This window comes from Macaca fascicularis, chromosome 4 (assembly GCF_037993035.2).
Source record: "Macaca fascicularis isolate 582-1 chromosome 4, T2T-MFA8v1.1".
NCBI lineage: Eukaryota > Metazoa > Chordata > Mammalia > Primates > Cercopithecidae > Macaca > Macaca fascicularis.
The window spans coordinates 168,932,820-168,955,588 of NC_088378.1; the positions used below are offsets into that span (position 1 = coordinate 168,932,820).

Here is a 22,769-nt window from a genome sequence, read left to right on the forward strand (position 1 = left end):
GGAAGGAATAGTATTACTAGAAAACAAGAATCTTAGTTGGGGTTTTTTTTTTTTTTGGACAATTTAATAAAGAGGCATGAAGGGAAAATTGGGTCATTTCATTGGAAAGCAATGCTCTGCATCAGTAATTGTTTTCTTATTTGTTAGAGAGTCCCGTTGTTTCATGTGGTAGTTTATGGAAGGCATACCTGCAAGCTCCCTTGATTGACCTTGCAACATCCTGTCTTGATTTCATAGCTATCACTTGACAAGGACTGAGGGTGTAATTCCAAGGGCTGCAGAAGAGGATGGGATATTTTGCTTTTCCTAGTCTTCCGTTTGACCTTTCCTTCAAGGTCAAAGTTAGCTAACTCACCAAATCTCTTAACTTTTTAGTTCTAAATTGTTTATTCCAGTAATTGTAATCCAAAATGTTCAGTTTTATCGAAAATAGAATAGAAATAAGCATTAGTTTCGATTGAGCAGTTACTAGTGCTTAATGTCCATTATCATATTTTATCCACCAAAAGCAATGCCAAAAATTAAAAATGAGGTCTGTTGCTACTACTCATTTTCAAGTAGGCATCCCGAGACATAGAGATTAGCTTCTCCAGAGTCAAATTTCTGGTAAATGTCAAAATGAAGATAAAAACCCAGGCAGAGTTTTCATTCCACAGTGGCAGCACAAGCCAACTACTGGCCATTCCTCCCACAAATTACAACTAAAATCTCTACATGAAATATGAAAAAGAACTACTTGAGCATGCTGAAATTAATCAAAAGCAGGTGGATTGTGGAAGGGTGTCAAAATACAGAGAAGCAACTACACAAGGATACGTTTCCCAGATTACAAGAAATAAACACAATTGCTGGAATCTATCTCCTGAGCATGGTGTTAGAAGTAATGGCAAAAACTGCAATTACTTTTGCACCAACCTAATACTTTTGCCTCAAAGGCACAGCCCTATTGTGGAGCAGTGCTGTGATGACCATGGAGTGGCCAGCCAAATAGAAGCTGAGGAAAACAAAAACACCTTGAAAAGAAAAAGGGCCCTCTGGGGGCTAAAGAGTGAAAGCAAGAAGAGAATCCCAGAGCAGAGAGAAAGAAGTTCTAATTCTGCGTATGAACCCGGATAAGTCTGATTCATAAGTGAGACAGACTCAAACCAGCAGAGCAAAGGCTTTGTGAAGTGTACTGAGATTTTAACCACCACCCACAGAAGATCAAGACCGCTTGTAGTCAATCTAACCAGATTGATTTCTTGCCAAAACAAAAACAGCATTTTCCAGATGATTGTAACATGATCCACAAAAACATAACTTCCATCCAATGCCACAATATAGTAAATATTATACCTTGTAGATCCTGGGATCCCTGTGCAGTTGCTTCTCTGTCTATTATGTCATATGGATCCACAATCCATCCATACAATAGAATATCTAAGGCCCTAAGAAGAATATTTACAAAATTATGTGACATAGAAACAAACATGGGAATGTGAACACTTGGGTGAAATAGACAATCTGCACATGTCAATCCTGAGATGACCTGGACTTTGGAATTTTTACACACAGTCTTATAGTTCTTATTACTACATCCCATGAGGTCAAGAAAAATACACTAGAAATGATTTTAAAATATATGAATTTTCAAAAGAGAAATGTTGAAAAGAGAACCAAACAAAATTTAGAACTAAAAATGTAAAAAATAAAAATTCACTGAAGAGACTCACTAGATGCAAACTAGATGAAAAAGGAAGGAGTCAGTGAACCTTGAAGATATATCAATAGAATTTAATATGAAGAACAGAGATAAGGAAACACAAGGAAAAAATGAATTAACAGTGATATCAGCAAGATGATGAAAGAGGAAGTTCTAAGCCCTCATACTCCCACGGAAACATCAAATAAATACAGACTGACTAAAATAACTTTATGAGTTCTGGAAACTAGTCAGATACCTCCAGCAAACAAGTGAATGCCCAATCAAGAAAGTCACCTTAAAAATGGTAGGAACTGGCAGGGCGCAGTGGCTCATGCCTGTAATCCAAGCACTTTGAGAGGCCGAGGCAGGCGGATCACAAGGTTGGGAGTCCAAGACCAGCCTGGCCAACACGGTGAAACCCCATCTGTACTAAAAATATAAAAAATTAGCCAGGCTTTATGGCACACACCTGTAGTCCCAGCTACTCAGGAGGCTGAGGCAGAAGAATCGCTTGAACCTGGGAGGTGGAGGTTACTATGAGCCGAGATTGTGCCACTATATTCCAGCCTGGGTGACAGAGTGAGACTCCATCTTAAAAAAAAAAAGTAGGAATTTGTGGGGAAAAGAAAGAGAGATCAGACTGTTACTGTGTGAAAAGAAAAGGAGGAAATGTGGGGAAAAGAAAGATCAGACTGATCTCTACTGTGTCTATAGACACAGTAACAGTCTGATCTCTCCTGTGTCTATAGACACAGTAACAGTCTGATCTCTCTCTCTTTTCCCCACAGGAATTTTTGTAATATTTGCTCTTACCCTCTTCCCTGTGTGGTGCAGTCAGAGGCAACTGGCCCAATCCCCTGTTCCCTCCCTCAGGACAGGAGCAGAGTGAAACTTGTTGCCACATCCTGGCCTGTCTGTGGGCTGCCTGTGGAACTGGTGTCTATAATGTCCAACTCAGATACCAGACAGGAAACAGCAAATAGTTTTGATTTCAGGCTGGAAGCCACAGAAGGCAGTGGTGAGCAATGCAGCACATGAAAACTACACAGGGATTGCTGCCCTCTGGGCTTCTGAGGGCAGGAGATTACAAACAGAAGAATACAATAGAGTATCTAAGGCCCTAAGAAAGAGCTGCAGTGAGACTTTAGGAAATGAAAACCTTTAAAATCACCTGTGATGGGGAGGGGGGCGCCACAAACACATTCACTGGAAGGAAGCATGCCTAGAAAATACCCGAGAAGACCTGGACTAATCTCAGATTAGTGAAGGTCTCATGGGCTCACAAATTAGTGAGGTCTTACATGCCAGTCTGCAAAGACTGGGAGAGTGGCCACATTTTTTTTAAATACCCAATTTTCAAAAAGAGATCATAAGGCATGTAAAGAACCAGGAAAAGATGGCCCATTCAAATGAAAAAAATACATCTCCAGAAACAGTTCTTGAAGAAACACAGGCATCAGGCTTACTAGACTTTAAAACAACTGTCGGCCAGGTGCAATGGCTCATGCCTGTAATCCCAGCACTTTGGGAGGCCAAGGCAGTCAGATCACTTGAGGCCAGGAGTTTGAGACTAGCCTGGCCAACATAGTGAAACCCCATCTCTACTAAAAATACAAAAAAATTGGGGCATGGTACTGCACACCTGTAATCCCAGCTACTCAGGAGGCTGAGGCATGAGAATCACTGGAACCCAGGAGGCAGAGGTTGTGGTGAGCCAAGATCACATGACTGCACTCCAGCCTGGGCAACAGAGTGAGACTCTGTTTCAAAACAACAAACAACAACAAAAAAACCCCACAACTGTCAAATATACTCCCAGAACTAAATAAAAACATGAACAAAGAACCAAAGAAAGGAAAGCATATGAACAAAATGAGAATATCAACAAAGATAGAAATCATAAAAAACAATTCTTGAGCTGAAAAGTACAATAACTGATTTGAAAATTTTATTAGAGGAGTTCAACAGCAAACTCAAGTAGAAGAAAGAATAAGCAAATTTGAAATCAGCTCATTTGAAATTATTGCATTTGAGAAGCATACAGAAGAAAAATACAGTGAACAGAGGCTTAGGGACTTATGAGATGCCATCACGCTGACCAAGATATGCATAATGGGAGTCCCAGAAGGAGGTGAGAAAAATGAGAAGAGCGACTATTTGAATAAATAATAGCTGAAAACATGCCAAATGTGAGGAAAGACATGGATATACAAATCCAAGCTCAATGGTCTTCAAGTAGGACAAACCTAAAGAGACCCATACGGAAATACATAATCAAAGCTGGCAAAAGTGCCAGATAAAGAGAATCTTGGAAGGTATCAAGAGAAAAGTTACTCATTATGTACAAGAGATCTGCAATAAGACTATCAGTGTATTATTTCAGTAACAACCTTGGAGATTAGAGGCAGTGGGATGATATATTTAAAGTGCTGAAAATTTTAAAAAAAACAAACAAACAACTGTCAACTGAGAATTCTATACCTGGTAAAATATTTCTTCAAAAATGAGGGAGAAATTAAGACATTCCCATAAAAACAAAAGCTGAGGGAGTTTATTATTACTACACCTGCCCTACAAGAAATGTTAAAAGAAGTCCTTCAGTTTGAAATGAAATAATGCTAGATGGTAACTGGAAGACATATGAAAATATAAAGTTCTCCAGTAAAGGTAAAAATATGAACAAATATAAAAACAGTATGAATGTAATTTTTGTTTATAGCTCCACTTTGGATTTTCTACAGTATTTAAGAGACAATTGCATAAAATAATTATGAATCTATGTTAATGAGTATATAATATTAAATGGTATAATTTGTGACATCAATAACATAAGGGGAGAAGAGCTTTAAGGAAGTAGAGTTTTTATATGCAACTGAAGTTAAGTTGGTATCAATTAATATAGATCATCATAACTCTAGGATATTATATGTAATGCCCAAGGTAAACACCAAGAAAATATACACAAGCAGAAGTGAGAAAGGAATCAAAATGTGCCATTACAACAACTTTAAACATAAAGGAAGGAAGGCAGTAATCAAGGAAATGAGGGAGAAAAAAAGCTGTAAGGGACCGAGAAAACAAAATGGCAAAAGTAATTGCTTTCTTAGCAATTACTTTAAATATAATTGGATTGAAAACATATCAAAAATCATAAGTTGGCAGAGTGGATATAAAACCAGAATCAACTGTATACTGTCTAAAAGAGTCTCACTTTAGATCTGAGGATATGAGTAGGGTGAAAGTGTAAGGATTAAAAAGATATTCCATGCCAATAGTAATAAAGAGACAGCAGAAATGGCTATACAATTGATAAAATAGACTTTAAGTAAAAAACTGTTAAAAGAGACAAAGAAAGACATAATATAATGCTAAAAGGTTCAATTTACCAAGAAGATATGACAATTATAAACATATACACTAAATATTAGAGCTCCAAACTGTATGAAGCAGACATTGACAAAATTGAAGAATAAATGGCTCTGCAATAATAGTAGAAAACTTCAATACCTCCACTTTCTTCAGTGGATAGAGAACCAGGCAGAAGATCATAGGGGTACATAGGACTTGAAAAATACTATAGACCAACTGGACCCAACAGACACGTACAGTACACTGCACTTAATGACAACAGAATATGTATTTTTTAAGTGCACATGGAGCATTTTCCAAGAAAGATCATACGTTAAGCCATAGGACATCTTAATAGATTAAAAATTGAAATATGAAATATCATTTCTGATCACAATGAAATGAAACTAGAAGTTAACAGCAAAAATCGGGACAATTCACAAGTATGTAGAAATTAAATAACACACTTTTAAATAACCAATGGGTCAAGAAAAATCACAAAGAAAAAATTTAAAATATCTTGACATGAATGAAAACACTACAAACCAAAACTTATGGGAGGATGTGAAAGCAGTGCTAAAATGGAAATTTGCAGCTGCAAACACATTAAGAAAAAAGAAAGATTTCAAATAACCTAGATTTACACCATAAAAAACTAGAAAAAGAACAAACTAAAACCAAAACTAGCAGAAAGAAGAAAAAAAATAAAGATTAAAGATAAATAAATACTAGCAATGAACATTCCAAAAAGGAAATTGAGAAAAACCATTCAATTTATAACATCAAAAATAACCAAGTTTAGGAATCAGTTTATCCAATGAGGCAAAAGACTGTGTGAAAACTAGAAAAAATTACTGAAATAAATTACAGAAGACATAAATAAATGGGAAGACTTCACATGTTCATGGATTAAAAGGCTTAGTATTATTGAGATATTAACACTACCCAAAGTGATTTGCACATTTAATGAAATTCTATCAAGATCCCAACAATGTGTTTGCAGATATATAAAATGTATTCTAAAATGCATATGGAATCTTAAGGAACCCCAAATAGGCATAATTACCATACGATCCCTCAATTCCACTTCTGGGTATGTCTTAGTGCATTTTTGTTGCTATGACAGAATACCACAAACTGAGTAATTTATAAAGAAAATGTATTTATTTGGCTCATGGTTCTGGAGCCTGGGAATCCAAGATTGAGGGGCCACATCTGGTAAGGGTCTTCTTATTGCATCATATCATGGCAAAAGGCATAGCATGTCAAGGAACCACACATGTGAAACAGAAAAAGGAAGTTGACTTTCTGACATACTAACCCACTTCCACAATAATGGCATTCATCCCCTCATGAGAGCAGAACCTTCATGACCTAATCACGCCTTAAAGGTCTCACCTTTCAATACATCACATGGCAATTAAATTTCAACATAAGTTTTGGAGAAGACATTTAAACCATAGCAGAGAATATACCCCAAATAACTGACTAGCAGAGACTTGAACAGATATTTGCATACAAAGCATTATTCACAAGATAGAAAAGTAAAAACAAGCCAAGTATCCATCAACAGATGAATGGATAAACAAAATGTAGTCTATATGTAGAATGAAATATTATCAGCCTTAAAAAAGGATAAAACTCTGATACATGCTACAACATAGATGAACCTTGAAGACGTTATGCCAAGTGAAATAAGCCAGACACAAAAGGACAAATATTGTATGATTCAATAGGCAAATTCATACAGTCAGAAAATAGAATAATGGTTACAAGGTGCTGAGAAGATAAAGGAGTAGGAAATTATTGTTTAAAGGAGAAACAGTTTCATTATGGGATGATGAAAATGTTCTAGAGAAGGATAGTGATGATGGTTGCATAACAATGGGAATGTACTTAATGCCACTAACTTAATTACACTGAAGCACTTAAAATGGTAAATCTTATGTTATGCACATTTTACTGTAAGAAATATTTTTTAAAAAGCAATGCAATTCACCATATTAATAGAATAAAAGAAACAAATTATTCATAGATACAGAGAAAGCATTTGACAAAATTCTACATTCATGTGTAATAAAAACAACTAGAAGCAGTAGGGAATTTTCTCAAACTTATAAAAGGAATCCGCAGAAACTTAGAGTAAACAAAACACTGAATTGTTTTTTCTGTGAGATTGAGAAAAAAATGAAAGATGTCTGCTTTTACCACATCTGTTCAACACTGTGCTGAAAATCTTAGTCATTGCAATAAGGCAAAGAAAGGAAATAAAAGAATAAAGAATGGAAAGGAAGATGTAAAAATGTTTCTGTATTTGCAGATAATATGACTATTTACATTAAAAAAATCCCAAGGAATTATATGATCCAGGAATCTCACTTCTGGGTATTTATCCAAAAGAATTGAAATCAAAATCTTGAAGAGACATTAACACCTCTATATTCATTGAAGCACCATTCACAATAGCCAAAGTATGGGAAAAATGTAAATGTTTGACAGAGAAGTGGATAAAGAAAATGTGGGCCGGGCGCAGTGGCTCAAGCCTGTAATCCCAGCACTTTGGGAGGCCGAGACGGGTGGATCACGAGGTCAGGAGTTCGAGACCATCCTGGCTAACACGGTGAAACCCCGTCTCTACTAAAAAATACAAAAAACTAGCCGGGCGAGGTGGCGGGCGCCTGTAGTCCCGGCTACTCGGGAGGCTGAGGCAGGAGAATGGCATAAAAAAACCCGGGAGGCAGAGCTTGCAGTGAGCTGAGATCCGGCCACTGCACTCCAGCCTGGGCGACACAGCGAGACTCCGTCTCAAAAAAAAAAAAAAGGAAATTTGGTATATATATACAACTGAAATACTTGTCAGCCTTTTAAAAGACAGAAATTCTGTAATATGTGACAACGTAGACTCACCTTGAGGACATGCTAAGTGAAATAAGCCAGTCACAGAAATAATGCATGATTCCGTTTATATGAGGCATCTAAAACAGTCAAAATCATAGAATCAAAGAGTGGAATGATGGTTACCAGGGCCTTGTGGGAGGGGGAAATGCGAGTTAATAATCAACCGGCTTAAAGTTTCACGTAATCAAATGAATAAGCCCTAAATATCTGTTTACAACACTGTCCACAATAATGTATTACGTGCTTAAAAATTGTTGAGAGTTTTAAGACCTCATGTAAAGTGTTCTTATCACAATAAAAGAGAAATCCCAGAGAATCTAAAAAATAGCTACCAGATGTAATACATTAATGTACAAGTTTGCAGTATACTACGATAATACACAAAAATCAATTGTACCCTTATATTTCATATTTTTCATTTACAGTGGTGCTATAAACTATAAAATACCTAGTGTCGAGGCTCAGAAAATGATACTCTAGAGTATGGCACTTTGGCATGTTGAATGCTTTGGATTAAATGGAAGGCCTCCAAACCAAGGTCTCTCTAACCTTCCCTTGTTTCTTCCCACAAGTGCAGGGAGGGGCTCTCTCTAAAGTTCCCGTATCTGACTGAGGGAAGTTATTCTCAAAGAAAAACAATTGCCTTTAATATTATGTCTGAACTCTCATTAATGAGGAAAGATTAATCACCAAAGAAAAAATAAAGGTTGTCACCACACCCACCTAGACAGACTTTTCATGTACTCTTCTGAGGGCTCTTCTGAGAGACTTTATCTGCATAAGGCAAACTGTTCATGGTGCAGTTCCACCCCTCACCTTCCCATAACTTGTCGCCATCTCTCCCAGAGCTCAGAGGGACTCTGTCCCAGGCTATTGTCTCTTTTTTGGGCCCAGTCATCTCCCCTAAATATAATTTACTTTTCCTCTAAAATTCCTTACATCCCCCACCTTCCTCTCCTCTATGAAGGGGGCATTTAGTCATTAACCACCTGGCCCTTCTTTGAATTTTCATAACTTGTGTGACTCCCATGCACTTGCACCTTCATAAATCTGTATGCCTTTTCTCCTGTTAATTTGTCTGTTGTTGAGTTTAGCAGACTGCTTTCATCAACCTTCAGAGGGAAAAAGGAAAGCTCCTTTTACCCCTGTGCTAGTAATAAATATAACAAAAAATATCTAAGACTTCGTCACTGAACTACAAAACATTGTTAGGAGACATTAAAGAAGACCTAACCAAAGGGCAAATATATCCTGTCCATGTTGAAAGTCTCAATATTATTAAGATGGAAGGTCTTCCCTATTGATCCTGATTCAACTCAATCCCAAACAAATTCTAGTAGTCTTTTTGTAGAAACTAACAAATTAGTTCTAAATGTTTATGGCAATGCAAAGAACCTAGAATAATCAAAGCAATTTTTAAAGCAGAAGATCAAAGTCAGATGCCTAACACTACCTTATTTCAGGACCTGGCCACAGTAAGAAAGTCTTGTTTGGGCAAAGACATATAGATAAATGGAGCAAAATAGGATCCAGAAATACACTCAAATATATGTGGAAAATCATTTTTTATGAATGTGCCAAAGCAGGCCGGGTACAGTGGCTCATGCCTGTAATCCCAGCACTTTGAGAGGCCAAGGTGGATGGATCACTCTCAAGTGAGTTCGAGACCAGCCTGGCCAAACATGGTGAAACCCAGTCTCTACTAAAAATACAAAACTTAGTTGGGTGTGGTAGTAGGCACCTGTAAACCCAGCTACTCTGGAGGCTGACACAGAAGAATTGCTTGAACCCGGGAGGCAGAGGTGGAGTGAGTCAAGATCGCACCACTGCACTCCAGCCTGGGTGACAGAGCGAGACTCCATCTCAAAAAAGGGGGGGGCCAACCCCCTTTGGGTGTCCTCCCTTTGTATGGGAGCTCTGTTTCCACTATATTAAATCTTGCAACTGCACACTCTTCTGGTCCGTATTTGTCATGGCTCGAGCTGAGCTTTGGCTCGCTGTCCACCACTGCTGTCTGCCACCATCGCAGACCTGCCACTGACTTCCACCCTTCCGAATATGGCAGGGTGTCCGCTGTGCTCCTGATCCAGCAAGGCACCCATTGCCACTCCTAATCGGGCTAAAGGCTTGTCATTGTTCCTGCATGGCTAAGTGCCCAGGTTCATTCTAATTGAGCTAAACAGTAGTCGCTGGGTTCCACGGTTCTCTTCTAATAGAGCTATACCTCTCACCATATGGCCCAAGATTGCATTCCTTGGAATCTGTGAGGCCAAGAACCCCTGGTCAGAGAACAAGAAGCTTGCTGCCATCTTGGAAGCAGCCTGCCACCATCTTGGGAGCTCTAAGAACAAGGACTCCCTGGTAACATTTTGGCGACCACGAAGGGACTCTCCAAAGCGGTGAGTAATATTGGACCACTTTCGCTTGCTATTCTGTCCTTCCTTAAAATTGGAGGAAAATACTGGGCACCTGTCGGCCAGTTAAAAACTATTAGCGTGGCCACCAGACTTAAGATTCAGGTGGGAGGCTGTCTGGGGAAGCACTTTCTAACAACCCCCAAACCTTCTAGGTTGGGAGCGTTGGTCTGCCTGGAACCAGCTTCCGCTTTCAATTTTCCTGGGGAAGCCCAGGGCCAACTAGAGGCAGAAAGCTGTCATCCCGAACTCCTGGCGTTAGCTGGTTGAGATCATGGCACAGCCGAAGCCTCTACTCAACAGTCTCCCATGTGTGTGCCCCTACTTTTCCTTCTGACCCATACCTCCTGGGTCCCAACCACGAATTTCTTGAAAGTATAGCCCCGAAATTCTCCTTACCTCTGAATCTACTTCCTCCGATCTCTGTCTCCTAGGTACTAATGCTTGAGACCTTCACTTCCTCTCCCAAGTATTAGAGCAAGTTTTATCTCCAAAGGGATCTAAGGAAGCTCTATGCTGTGTCCTTAGGCATCTAGGCTATGAACCCAGGGAGTCTTTTCCCTGGTGTCCCTCCCAATTTAGGCATACTGCTCTAGATATGGGCAGTTATGTGAGACCCATTGCCCACCACGCTTGCCAGGGCCTTAGAACTGATGACCCAGTACTTTAACAATTGGAACTGGGTCTAAGACAATATAATAGATCAGAATGAAAGCAAATTGAGTAAGTCAAGGAGAGAAGAGACAGAGAGAGACAGAGAGAGAGAAAAGAGACAAAAGAGAGTGAGAGAAAGAAAAAGAGAGATAGAAGTAGTAAAGAAAAAACAGCATGCCCTATTCCTTTAAAAGTCAGCGTAAATGTAAAACCTATAATTGATAATTGAAGGTCTTCTCCGTGACCCTATAACACTCCAATACTACCTTGTTGCCTTCTCCATGACCCTGTAACACTCCAATACTACTTTGTTGTCAGCGTAAACAAGGGTGTAGTCTGAAAACACTGAGACCACTGACAACCAGTAAACTTCCTATCAAAAATCCTTAACCCAGAAACCCGCGGATGGTCCAAATGCATTCAATCTGTAGTGGCAACTGCTTTGCTAACAGAAGAAAGCAGAAAAGTAACTCTTAGAGGAAATGTCATTTTGAGCACACCTCACCAGTTCAGAATTATCCTAAGTCAAAAAAGCAAAAAGGTAGCTTACTAACTCAAATCTTAAAGTATGGAGCTATTCTCTTAGAAAAAGGTGATTTAACATTAACCAATGAAAATTCCCTTAACCCAGCAGATTTCCTAACAGGGGATTTAAGTCTTAATTACCATACAAAGGTCCAACCAGACCTAGGAGGAACTCCCTTCAAGACAGAACAATAGATGGCTCCTCCCAGGTGATTGAGAAAAAAACCACAATGGGTATTCAGTAATTGACAGGGAGACTCTAGGAAGCAGAGTTAGGAGAATTGCCTGATCATTGTTCTGCTCAAAAGTGCAAGCTGTTTGCACTCAGCCAAGCCTTAAAGTACTTACAGAATCAAAAAGTCTCTATCTCAATCCTGACTCAAAAGGTTACCTACACCCTCTCTGAAATGAATTTGCATAAGAATTGTTGTTTATGGGAATGCATCTTGATGGGGCAGCTGGGTTGTTATGAAATACTCAGGAACCCAGCCCAGCTCCAGAACTCACCTCTGAGAACAAAGGCAATGTTGGGCATGCTGGTAAAGGACCACTAGAATCCAGCAGCCTGGGCCTCTTTCTCTGTGATCAAGAAAGGCGGGAAAACAGTTGCAGGACTGCTTCATTGGTGAGTGTAACTAATCCAATAAGCAGAGGTCCATGGGTGGTTACGCACCCTGGAAAGGAATAAGCATTAGGACCGTAGAGGATGCTCTAGGACTCATGCGCATCAGAAAATGACTAGGGGTGCTGGAATCCCTATGTTCTTTTATCGGATGGGAAACATTCCCCCCCAAGGTAAAATGCCCCTAAGATGTATTCTGGAGAATTCGGCCCAGTCAGAGTGTACGCACCTTTTTCCCTGTCAGACTTGAAGCAAATTAAAATAGACCTAGGTAAATTCTCAGATAACCTTGATGGCTATATTGATGTTTTACAAGGGTTAGGATAATCCTTTTATCTGACATGGAGAAATATAATGTTACTGCTAGATCAGACACTAACCGCATATGAGAGAAGTGCCGCCATAACTGCAGCCTGAGAGTTTGCCAATCTCTAGTATCTAAGTCAGGTCAATGATAGGATGACAAGAGAGGAAAGAGAACAATTCCCCACAGGCCAGCAGGCAGTTCCCAGTGTAGACCCTCATTGGGACGCAGAATCAGAACATGGAGATTGGTGCCACAGACATTTGCTAATTTGTGTGCTAGAAGGACTAAGGAAAACTAGGAAGAAGCCTATGAATTATTCAGTGATGTCCAGTATAACACAGGGAAAGGAAGAAAATCCTACTGCCTTTCTGGAGAGACTAAGGGAGGCAGTGAGGAAGCACACGTCCCTGTCACCTGACTCTACTGAAGGCCAGCTAATCTTTTTTTTTAGATTTGTAGAATAAAAATATTTATTCACATAATTTTAAATTAAAGTTGAGGCTAATAAATCTGTCGTGGTAATGATTTAAGCGCAAGTGATGCTTGGCTTTCTTTAACATTCATTTCTTTTCTTCTGAGTGAAGGCGTATCAGTTATTCTTGAACAAGTCAATACAGCTTTGCAAAAAGGAGACATTGTTCTGTGGGGAAAAAAGTCAAGGCAGACCAACGAATTATTAAAACTTGCCATATACCTGTAATGACGCAAGTCCACCAACATAGCTTTTCACAGGAGATTTAAAGTCAGCCAGAGCAAGCTGGCCCTTCTCTTCGTTAAATCCCAGACGAACTGCAACATACCACTCATCCCAATTTCATGCGGGAGAGCTCCTCTCCCTCCGTGGGTAAGGCCACCAGCCAAAGAGCTGACATTCGCTCCAGCACCTCTGCCCTCACCTGCTTGCTCCTAAATGTGATCCTGCTTACTGTAACTTCTTAGACACTATGTCAGTGCATTGTTTTATGAAGGTGAGGGCCTTGGAAAGATTGCATAAAAGTTGCTAGAAATTAGGACTGGGAGCCGTGGCTCACACCTGTAATCCCAGCACTTTGGGAGGCCAAGGCAGGTGGATCGCCCGAGGTCAGGAGTTCAAGTCCAGCCTGGCCAAAATGGTGAAACCCTGTCTCCTGGCATGTTTTATTTCCAGTTCAGATGTTTCAAGTAGATTCTTTCTAAATGCTGCCACTCCTTTCCGTTTGAAATTTATCAGTTCTTCTTTTGGAGATTTGGAAGGTTGTTCAAATTTCTGGCAGCACTCCTGCTGGTGTGCCTCAGCCAGCTTGATGTCTTTGCTCTTTAACCGGACCTTATCCAGAGATTCGTTTGAGTTATCATAGTCAATGAGGGCTTTGGTGCGTCTGTATAAGAGATCCTTAGCAACTTCGATGTTGAGCGTGTAGTATCAGAGGAGCTCTGTTAGCTTCAAATCTTCATCTGATGAAACTCAACCCTCTACTCTCCTAAGTTTCTCAAATAGCTCAGCAACCTTCAATGGGTACTTTTTGATGACTGTGGGCTCTTCTAAAGCCAGGTTATGTAAGCAGGCTGCAGTGTGAATATAGTCATCGGTAACATTTTTATGAGATCTGGTCATTTTGTCAGCTTTCACACAAGAATCTTTGATGCTATTGTAATAGTTAATAAGGAAGTTCTTCTCTTGCTCAAAGAAGTCATCTACCTCCTTAACTCCAGTAAAAAGGACTTCAGCACTTTTCACCACACTTTTGAAGAAGCCTCCAAACATCCCTTTAGTATTTTTCCACCTAACACTTAGATCCTGATCATATTCTAGGAAAACATGGAAGTGGCGATCTTTACTGAGAACAGGGCTAGATGAAAGCCATTGAAGAAAGACTTCATGGGAGGACACAGTCTTCTTAAAAACATCGAGATACTCAGCTTCCAGTTCTTGTATCATCTTGGCAAATTCTTCTTTGGTCATAGACCCTTCACCTTCTCCCAGTTTCTGCATCTTCTCTTGAGGACCATCAAAGTCGGGCTTCGTAGGAGCAGTTGGAATCTGAAGCAGAGAGCTCAACAGCCTCTTGTCTCAGCAGTGATGTTTTCTAGTTGGGGCCTTATTCTACTCTTGCTGGTTCACAGGAGACAACCACTCCACACCTGTGGGGCTACTTAAGCGTCAACTCCTGTTTTTTCTTAACCTTCCTTATTTCTTCTGGCCGTTTAGAATGAGGTGTCTTCCTGAGAGTTGCGTGTTCACTTTGATGGCAATCATTTGTTCAGTTTATCCATTACAGACAATCATTCCGAGCACAACAGTGTTTATACTGCTTCAATGTTGGCCTAAAACTAGTACAACGAATGCTAGGCACCAACAATTAGCTGTCAAGATTATAAAGTCTCCAGTATTCCAAAGGAATTTTTTCCTAATCCTAAAGGATAATCAAGGACTCTAATTTTGAATGAACAGAACATTTCTAAATATAAGCTTTGGTACTAATTTTGTTTTATGATTAAGAAATCATCATTTGGACAGGTTCTTCAGTCTGCCTGGCAGGACAAAATGCATGGAAATCTCCTTTAAAATCAGTTAAGACTCTGTTCCTGCAGCCAAGAATGAACAATCAAGGGCTGAAAACTGCCTCCTTGAGCACTTTTTTTGTTTTTTGGCAGATAGAGTCTTTCTCTGTCACCCAGGCTGGAGTGGAAGGCCAACTAATCTTAAAGGATAAGTTTATCACTCAGTGAGCTGTAGACATTAGAAAAAAACTTCAAAAGTCCGCTTTAGGCCAGGAACAAAATTTAGAAACCCTATTGAACTTGGCAACCTCAGTTTTTTTATGATAGAGATCAGGAGGAGCAGGTGGAATAGGACAAACGAGATAAGAAAAAGGTCACTGCGTTAGTCATGGCCCTCAGGCAAGCGGACATTGGAGGCTCTGGAACACGGACAGTCTGGGCAAATCGAATGCCCAATAGGGCTTGCTTCCAGTGCACTCTACAAGGACACTTTAAAAAAGATTGTCCGAAAAGAAATAAGTCCCCCCACTTGTCCATGTCCCTTATGTCAAGGGAATCACTGGAAGGCCCACTGCCCCAGGGGACGAAGGTCCTCTGAGTCAGAAGCCACTAACCAGATGATCCAGCAGCAGGACTGAGGGTGCCTGGGGCAAGCGCCAGCCCATGCCATCACCCTCACAGAGCTCCGGGTATGCTTGACCATTGAGGGCCAGGAGGTTAACTGTCTCCTGGACACTGGCGTGGCCTTCTCCATCTTACCCTCCTGTCCCAGGCAACTGTCCTCCAGATCTGTCACTATCTGAGGGGTCCTAGGACAGCCAGTCACTAGATACTTCTCCCAGGCACTAAGTTGTAACTGGGGAACTTTATTCTTTTCACATGCTTTTCTAATTATGCCTGAAAGCCCCACTTCCTTGTTAGGGAGAGACATTCTAGCAAAAGCGGGGGCCATTATACACCTGAACATAGGAGAAGGGGAAACCAAGCCCCAGTACTCAGCAGGAGAAATAGAATGGGGAACCTTATGAGGACATAGTTTCCTCCCCTCAGGATGGCTAGCCACTGAAGAAGGAAAAATATTTTTGCCTGAAGCTAACCAATGGAAATTACTTAAAACCCTTCACCAGACCTTTCACTTAGGCATTGATAGCACCCATCAGATGGCCAAATTATTATTTACTGGACCAGGCCTTTTCAAAACTATCAAGCAGATAGTCAGGGCCTGTGAAATGTGCCAAAGAAATAATCCCGTGCACTGCAGGCCATACATTTCAATCCCTGTATCTTTAACCTTCTTGTTAAGTTTGTCTCTTCCAGAATCGAAGCTGTAAAACTACAAATGGTTCTTCAAATGGAGCCCCAGAGGCAGCCCGTGACTAACATCTACTGTGGACCCCTGGACCGGCCTGCTAGCCCATGCTCTGATGTTGATGACATCAAAGGCACTCCTCCTGAGGAAATCTCAATGCATGACCTAATTCACCAGGAAGCAGTTAGAGTGGTCGTCGGCCAACCTCACCAACAGCACTTGGGTTTTCCTGTTGAGAGGGGGGACTAAGAGACAGGACTAGCTGGATTTCCTAGGCCGACTAAGAATCCCTAAACCTAGCTGGGAAGGTGACCACATCCACTTTTAAACACAGGGCTTGCAACTTAGCTCATACCCAACCAGTCAGGTAGTAAAGAGAGCTCACTAAAATGCTAATTAGGCTATAACAGGAGGTAAAAAAGAGCCAATCATCTATCGCCTGAGAGCACAGGGGAAGGGACAATGATTAGGATATAAACCTAGGCAATGGCTACCCCTTTGGATCTCCTCCCTTTGTGTGGGAGCTCTGTTTTCACTCTATTAAATCTTGCAAAAAAAAAAAAAAAAAAGTGCCAAAACAATTCAATAGGGAAAGGAAAATCTTTTCTTTCTCTTTTTCTTTTCTTTTCTTTTCTTTTTTTTTTTTTTTTGTGAGATGGAGTCTTGCTCTGTCACCTAGGCTGGAGTGCAGTGGCGCAATCTTGGCTCACTGCAAGCTCTGCCTCCCAGGTTCATGCCATTCTCCTGCCTCAGCCTCCTGAGTAGCTGGGACTACAGGCACCTGCCACCACGCCCAGCTAATTTTTTGTATTTTTAGTAGAGACGGGGTTTCACCGTGTTAGCCAGGAGGGTCTCAATCTCCTGACCTTGTGATCCGCCTGCATTGGCCTCCCAAAGTGCTGAGATTACAGGTGTGAGCCACCGCACCCGGCCAGGAAAATCTTTTCAATACATGCCAATGGATCAACTAGATAGCCAAATAGAAAACAGAAATTAACATCAAACCAATGAATATCAAAACCTATACAAAAATAAAGTAAAATGGCCTACCAACCTAAATTTAAAGCTTAAAACTACAAAACTTCAATAAGGAAATATAGGAGCAAATCTTGGCAACCTTGGACTTGTCAAAGGATTCTTAGAACATAAAATGCAAAAACTGTAAAAGAAAAAAAATTGATGAATTGAGAATGTAAAACCTTTGTTCTTCTGTATTATCATGAAATAATGAAAGGCAAGCCACCATCTGGGATAAAATATTTGCAATGCTTGTATCAAAGAATTTTATATTGAAAATATGAAAAAAGCTCTCACAACTTCATAAGGCAAAGAAAATGTAAAGTAAGCAGAAGATGTGAACCAGTCACATCACAGAAAACGTTTGAGACATCTTTTCTAGTAGGGGCATGGAATGATGCTCCCCAAGATCAGAACACACAGGCGGCCCTTCCATTGAAATCAGCAGGGATGTGTGAAAGTCAGCAGGGGTAGGAAGTGTCAGCAAGTATTTGCTAAGACCTGCCTCTAAATTCCAGAGGGATAACACATGACCAGCCCAATCACCTCCATTCATACATAAAATCCAGTGACAAGTCCCCAGAAGGAGGTTCCACACCATATGCCGGGTCTTTTTCTCCAAACTTGTCTCGGTTCCCTTGTACCCAGGCACCCAAGCATTGTTTTCCTGCCTTTCCATGTAGATTGGCTTGCGGCTACTGCTGCAGGATTTCTGGCCCCGCTTCTAGGGGGAACACTCTTTTTATCGGGATCTAGTCTTTCAGAGTCCTTCTTTCTCCTTCTGTATTTTATTTTCTCAAACACTTGTGATGTTAATTTGACGTCCCAGGACATCAGGACTCTGTTTCTAGGTTTTTTTTTTCCTGGATCATTCTTCCCATTTTTGTGGGACCCCTTTATTCTCATTAATGGCCTTGAGGGTAGAAAAGTATTTTTCCAGGCTTACTTTTCCCTGCAAGTGGTCAGGCCAGCTGTGATTACTTGTGAAATGCTAAAAATATCAGACTCTACACATCACAGATGATTTCCTGCTGACTTGGAAGGGCTCAATGGTTCTCACCGCTGGCTGTGCATTATCATCTCACCTGGGGAGCACTCTGAAAACAGCATGGCTTGGCCACCGACCCTGAGATGATGGTTCAGTTGGACTGGATGGGCCAGCAGGCACGGGTGACGCTCATATGCAGCCAGAGTTCCGAGCCACTAGAAGGTTGGCAATGAATGGCTTCCTCTGACAAAGACCCTTTGCTTGGGCAAATTCTAGTCAGGCTTCGCAACCTTCTCCTAGGCCCATGTTCACTGCCTTGTTAAATCCAGCTTTAGCAAATAACACTGCCAAGACAGTTTAGCAAGAATCCCCCACCCTCAGTACCCAATCACCCTCAATATTTGATCAAAATTCTTCAGTCCCCATCCTTGGTGTCTGATCACCCTGGCCTGCCTTCAGCAGGAATTCTGCGAGGCTGATTCAGCCAGAATTTCCCCCAGCCTTGATGTCTCCTCTTAGCAATTTTTCATCCACCAATCTCCTGCTCCTTGGCTATACATTCCCCCTAATCCCTGGTGTGTTCGAAATGGAGCAAAGTTTTATACCTGGTATCTCTCTTCCCCTGTTGCAATAGTTTTTAAAAATAAAGTTGCCTTCACAACTGTAACTTCTGTCCAGCCCTGATTTCCTGTGACACCTCCGAGACCTTCCTGCACACTTCCTCAGTCGGATCTGAGATATCTCATTACAAAGCATTATCCTGAGGCTGCTAGTTACTCTCCGCCTCCCCACTGTGCCCAGGGGACTGCTGCTGCCTCCAGGTGGACAATGCGGGTCATGGAGGAGGGAGGTGTCACAACAGAGTCCTTTCTTTCTTTACAAATGCACACTTCTCAATCATCGGTCTATATGATTAATTTCCGTAGTGAGCTCATTCTTCTTAAACTATGCAAAAAACTGTACTTAAGTCCCTTTGGAATTCCACAAATGCTGAATGTATGGAATGTGTAAGGGTTCTCCAGAGAGACAAAACCAGTAGAATATACTTATCTATCTATATCTAAATGGAGAGAGAAAAACAGGGAGAAAGGAAAAGATTTTAAGGAATCGGCTCATGCAATTGAGGCCGACAAGTGTTGACATTTTTAGGACTGGTCAACAGCCTGGAAATTGGAACAGGGGTCAATGCTGCAGTCCTGAGTGCAAAGGCCCTCTGGAGGCAGAATTCCTTCCCCTTCAGGGGACCTCAGCCTTTTCTCTTATAGCCTTTAATTGATTGAATGAGGCCCATCCACATTATGGAAGGTAATCTGCTTTTTTCAAAGTCTGTTGATTTAAATGCTTATCTCATCTGAAAAACGTTTTTACAGCAACATATTGGTTTGTTTGTTTGTTTTTGAGACGAAGTTTCACTCTTGCTGCCCAGGCTGGAGTGCAATGGTGCGATCTCGGCTCACCACAACCTCCACCTCCTGGGTTCAAGTGATTCTTCTGCCTCAGCCTCCCGAGTAGCTGGGATTATAGGCATGTGCCACCATGCCCAGCTAATTTTGTGTTTTTAGTAGAGATGGGGGTTTCTCCATGTTGGCCAGGCTGGTCGCGAACTCCTGACCTCAGATGATCTGCCCACCTCGGCCTCCCAAAGTGCTGGGATTATAGGCGTGAGCCACTGTGCCAGACCTACAGCAACATCTTTACTGGTGTTTGACCAAACAGCTGGATACTGTGGCCTAGCCAAGCTGACACATAAATTAAACCATCACATGGAATGTCCATCAGTGCAAGTTTAGCCTGTAGATACACCCAAGAACCTTGATGGGCGTATCAATGTTGGTGAATCAGAGTAGACTAGGAACCCAACATGCTCAAGGGGGGCTCTAGTCCTTGCTCTGCCACTCCTACATGTGCGCCCCTGAGAAAGCATCTGTTTCTCCTGGACTCAGTTTCTTTTTCATTTCACAAGGACCACGTGGCTGTGCCAAGAGTTCTTCCAGCTCTCAGAGCATATGTGTCCTGTCTCGGTTGAAGGAGCAGTAACAAAAGAGAGGGAAAAGAGATGTGAGAGCCTTTCGTTCGGCCACATAGAGTCAGTTATATTTTTAATTTATCTTATGATATTAGTTTAGAAAACATTAAATGTGGCCAGGTGCAGTGGCTCACGCCTGTAATCCCAACATTTTGGGAGGTCGAGGCAGGTGGATCACGAGGTCAGGAGTTTGAGACCAGCCTGGCCAACATGGTGAAATCCTGTCTCTACCAACACAGAAATTAGCTGGGTGTGGTCCCAGCTACTCAGGAGTCTGAGGCAGAAGAATCGCTTAAACCTGGGAGGAGAAGGTTGCAGTGAGCTGAGATCATGCCGCTGCACTCCAGCCTGGGCAACAGAGCGAGACCCAGACTCTGTCTCAAAAAAAAAAAAAAAAAAATTAACCAGGTGTGGTGGCGCATGCCTATAATCACAGGTACTCGGGAGGCTGAGGCAGGAGAATTGCTTGAACCTGAGAAGCAAAAGTTGCAGTGAGCCGAGATCATGCCACTGCACTCTAGCCCAGGTGACAGAACAAGACACTATCTCAAAAAAAAAAAAAAAAAAGAAAAGAAAAATGGCCAGGCATAGTGGCTCATGCCAGTAATCCCAACACTTTGTGAGGCTGAGGCTGGAGGATCTCCTGAGGTCAGGAGTTCGAGACCAGCCTGACCAACATGGCAAAACCCCGTCTCTAACTAAAAATACAAAAAGTAGCTGGGTGTGGTGGTGCACGCCTGTAACCCCAGCTACTCGGGAGGCCAAGGAGGAGAATCGCTTGAACCTGGGAGCCAGAGTTTGCAGTGAGCCAAGATTGTGCCATTGCACTCTAGCCTGGGTGACAAGAGCGAGACTCCATCTCAAAAAAAAAAAAAAAAAAAGGAAACATTAAACGTTTTTCTTAAATGTTTACACAGCCCACAAGTGGAGTAGCAAATCAACGCAGACACTATAACATGGTAAGTACAATATACAGGAGGAGTGGCCCCAAGTCAGGATAAATTGCAAATGTCTATGGCAGAGAGGTGGGCAAAGTAAAACCCATTGACTACTAGCTCCCGTCTTCAGTTGCTACCACACTGATGCAACAAAACATTACGGAATCTAAACTAAAGTTCTCATATGGCACAAACAGCCCTCTTCTGTTCAAGTACTGCTTTTGTCACACTTACCAAGAGAAAAAAAAAAAATTAAGCCCTAGAGTTCATATAAATATGGCATATTGAGCCAGTAAATACAGTTTACAAGTAATTATAATTTACATGCAGTACCCAGTAGGGATTTACAGTATTATAGAGCTGGGGGTTGGAATCCTGCCAGCTTCACCAACAGGGATAAGACACCACCATCTGCAGCTCTAGACTTAGAAAATCTGTTTACCAGCATGGTCCCGGGACTCCTGGCTTTTGTGCCTGCTGATTTGTTTACATAGCATAGCACTGAAGGAACTTTGTCAAAATCAACAGGCCTCATGTATGGTCTGCCTGTTTTGTGGCCCTAAAACTGCTATTGCCATGTGAGAGAGAGGCCTTATCCTCTCTGTGCTAGTGGGGGGATTAACAGCATAAACTGAGCAAATGTTGGCCAAGGCAGGTTCAAGGTTAGGACCTACAGTTGGCTCAATCTAACATGTGAAAATACTGTACAATGCATTCAAATAGTACTTCATACTTGTCAAAACTCAATTTCACAGTCATTGCTCTATCAGTGTCACAACTCTGATACAACACGAGGTATTAGTAGCACCATTTTACAGGTGGTCAAGGACATGAATCAGTAGTGTTCAGTAGTTCTTAGATAAAAACAAAGCTATTCTTCTATTAAATTGACATAATAATTGCACATATTTATGGGCTACAGTGTGATGTTTTGATGCATGTTTACAATGTGTAATGATCAAATCAAGGTAATGAGCATATCATCACCTCAAATAATTTTCATTTCTTTGTGTTGGGAACAGTCAAGATATCCTCTTCTAGCTATTTGAAAATAAACAACAAAAAAAAATGATTGTTGGCTATAACCACCCTACAGTGTTATAGAACACCAGAACTTATTCCTCCTGTCTAGCTGTACTTTTGTATCCGGTAACCAACCTCTGGCTATCCACCCCTCGCTGTTACCCTTCTCAACCTCTGGCAACCACTATTCAACTCTCTACTTCTGTGAGATCAGCAATTTTAGCTTCCACATATGAATGAGAGCAGGCAGTATTCTTCCCCACTTCTTCTCACTGCCCCCACTACCCTTCTCAGCCTCTAGAAGCCATTCTTCTACTCTCTACCGCCATGAATACAATTGTTTTAATTTTTAGCGTTCACAAATGAGTGAGAACAGTGTGAAGTTTGTCTTTCCGTGCCTTGTTTATTTCACTTACTATAATGTCCTCTAGACTCATCCATGTTGCCTCGTATGACAGGATTTCGTTCCTTTTTATGCTAAAAAGTATTCTTTTGTGTATAAACACCACATTTTTAATTCATTCATCTGTTGATG

General features: G+C 41.2%; 1 protein-coding gene and 1 pseudogene across 1 annotated transcript in view; both read right to left on the minus strand.

The window, feature by feature from the left end:
- TEX56 (chromosome 4 C6orf201 homolog) overlaps positions 1-22,769 on the minus strand; it is a 51,605-nt gene that overhangs the window by 15,675 nt on the left and 13,161 nt on the right. The window lies entirely within an intron of this gene.
- Positions 13,404-14,547, minus strand: LOC141410178 (sorting nexin-5 pseudogene; annotated as a pseudogene).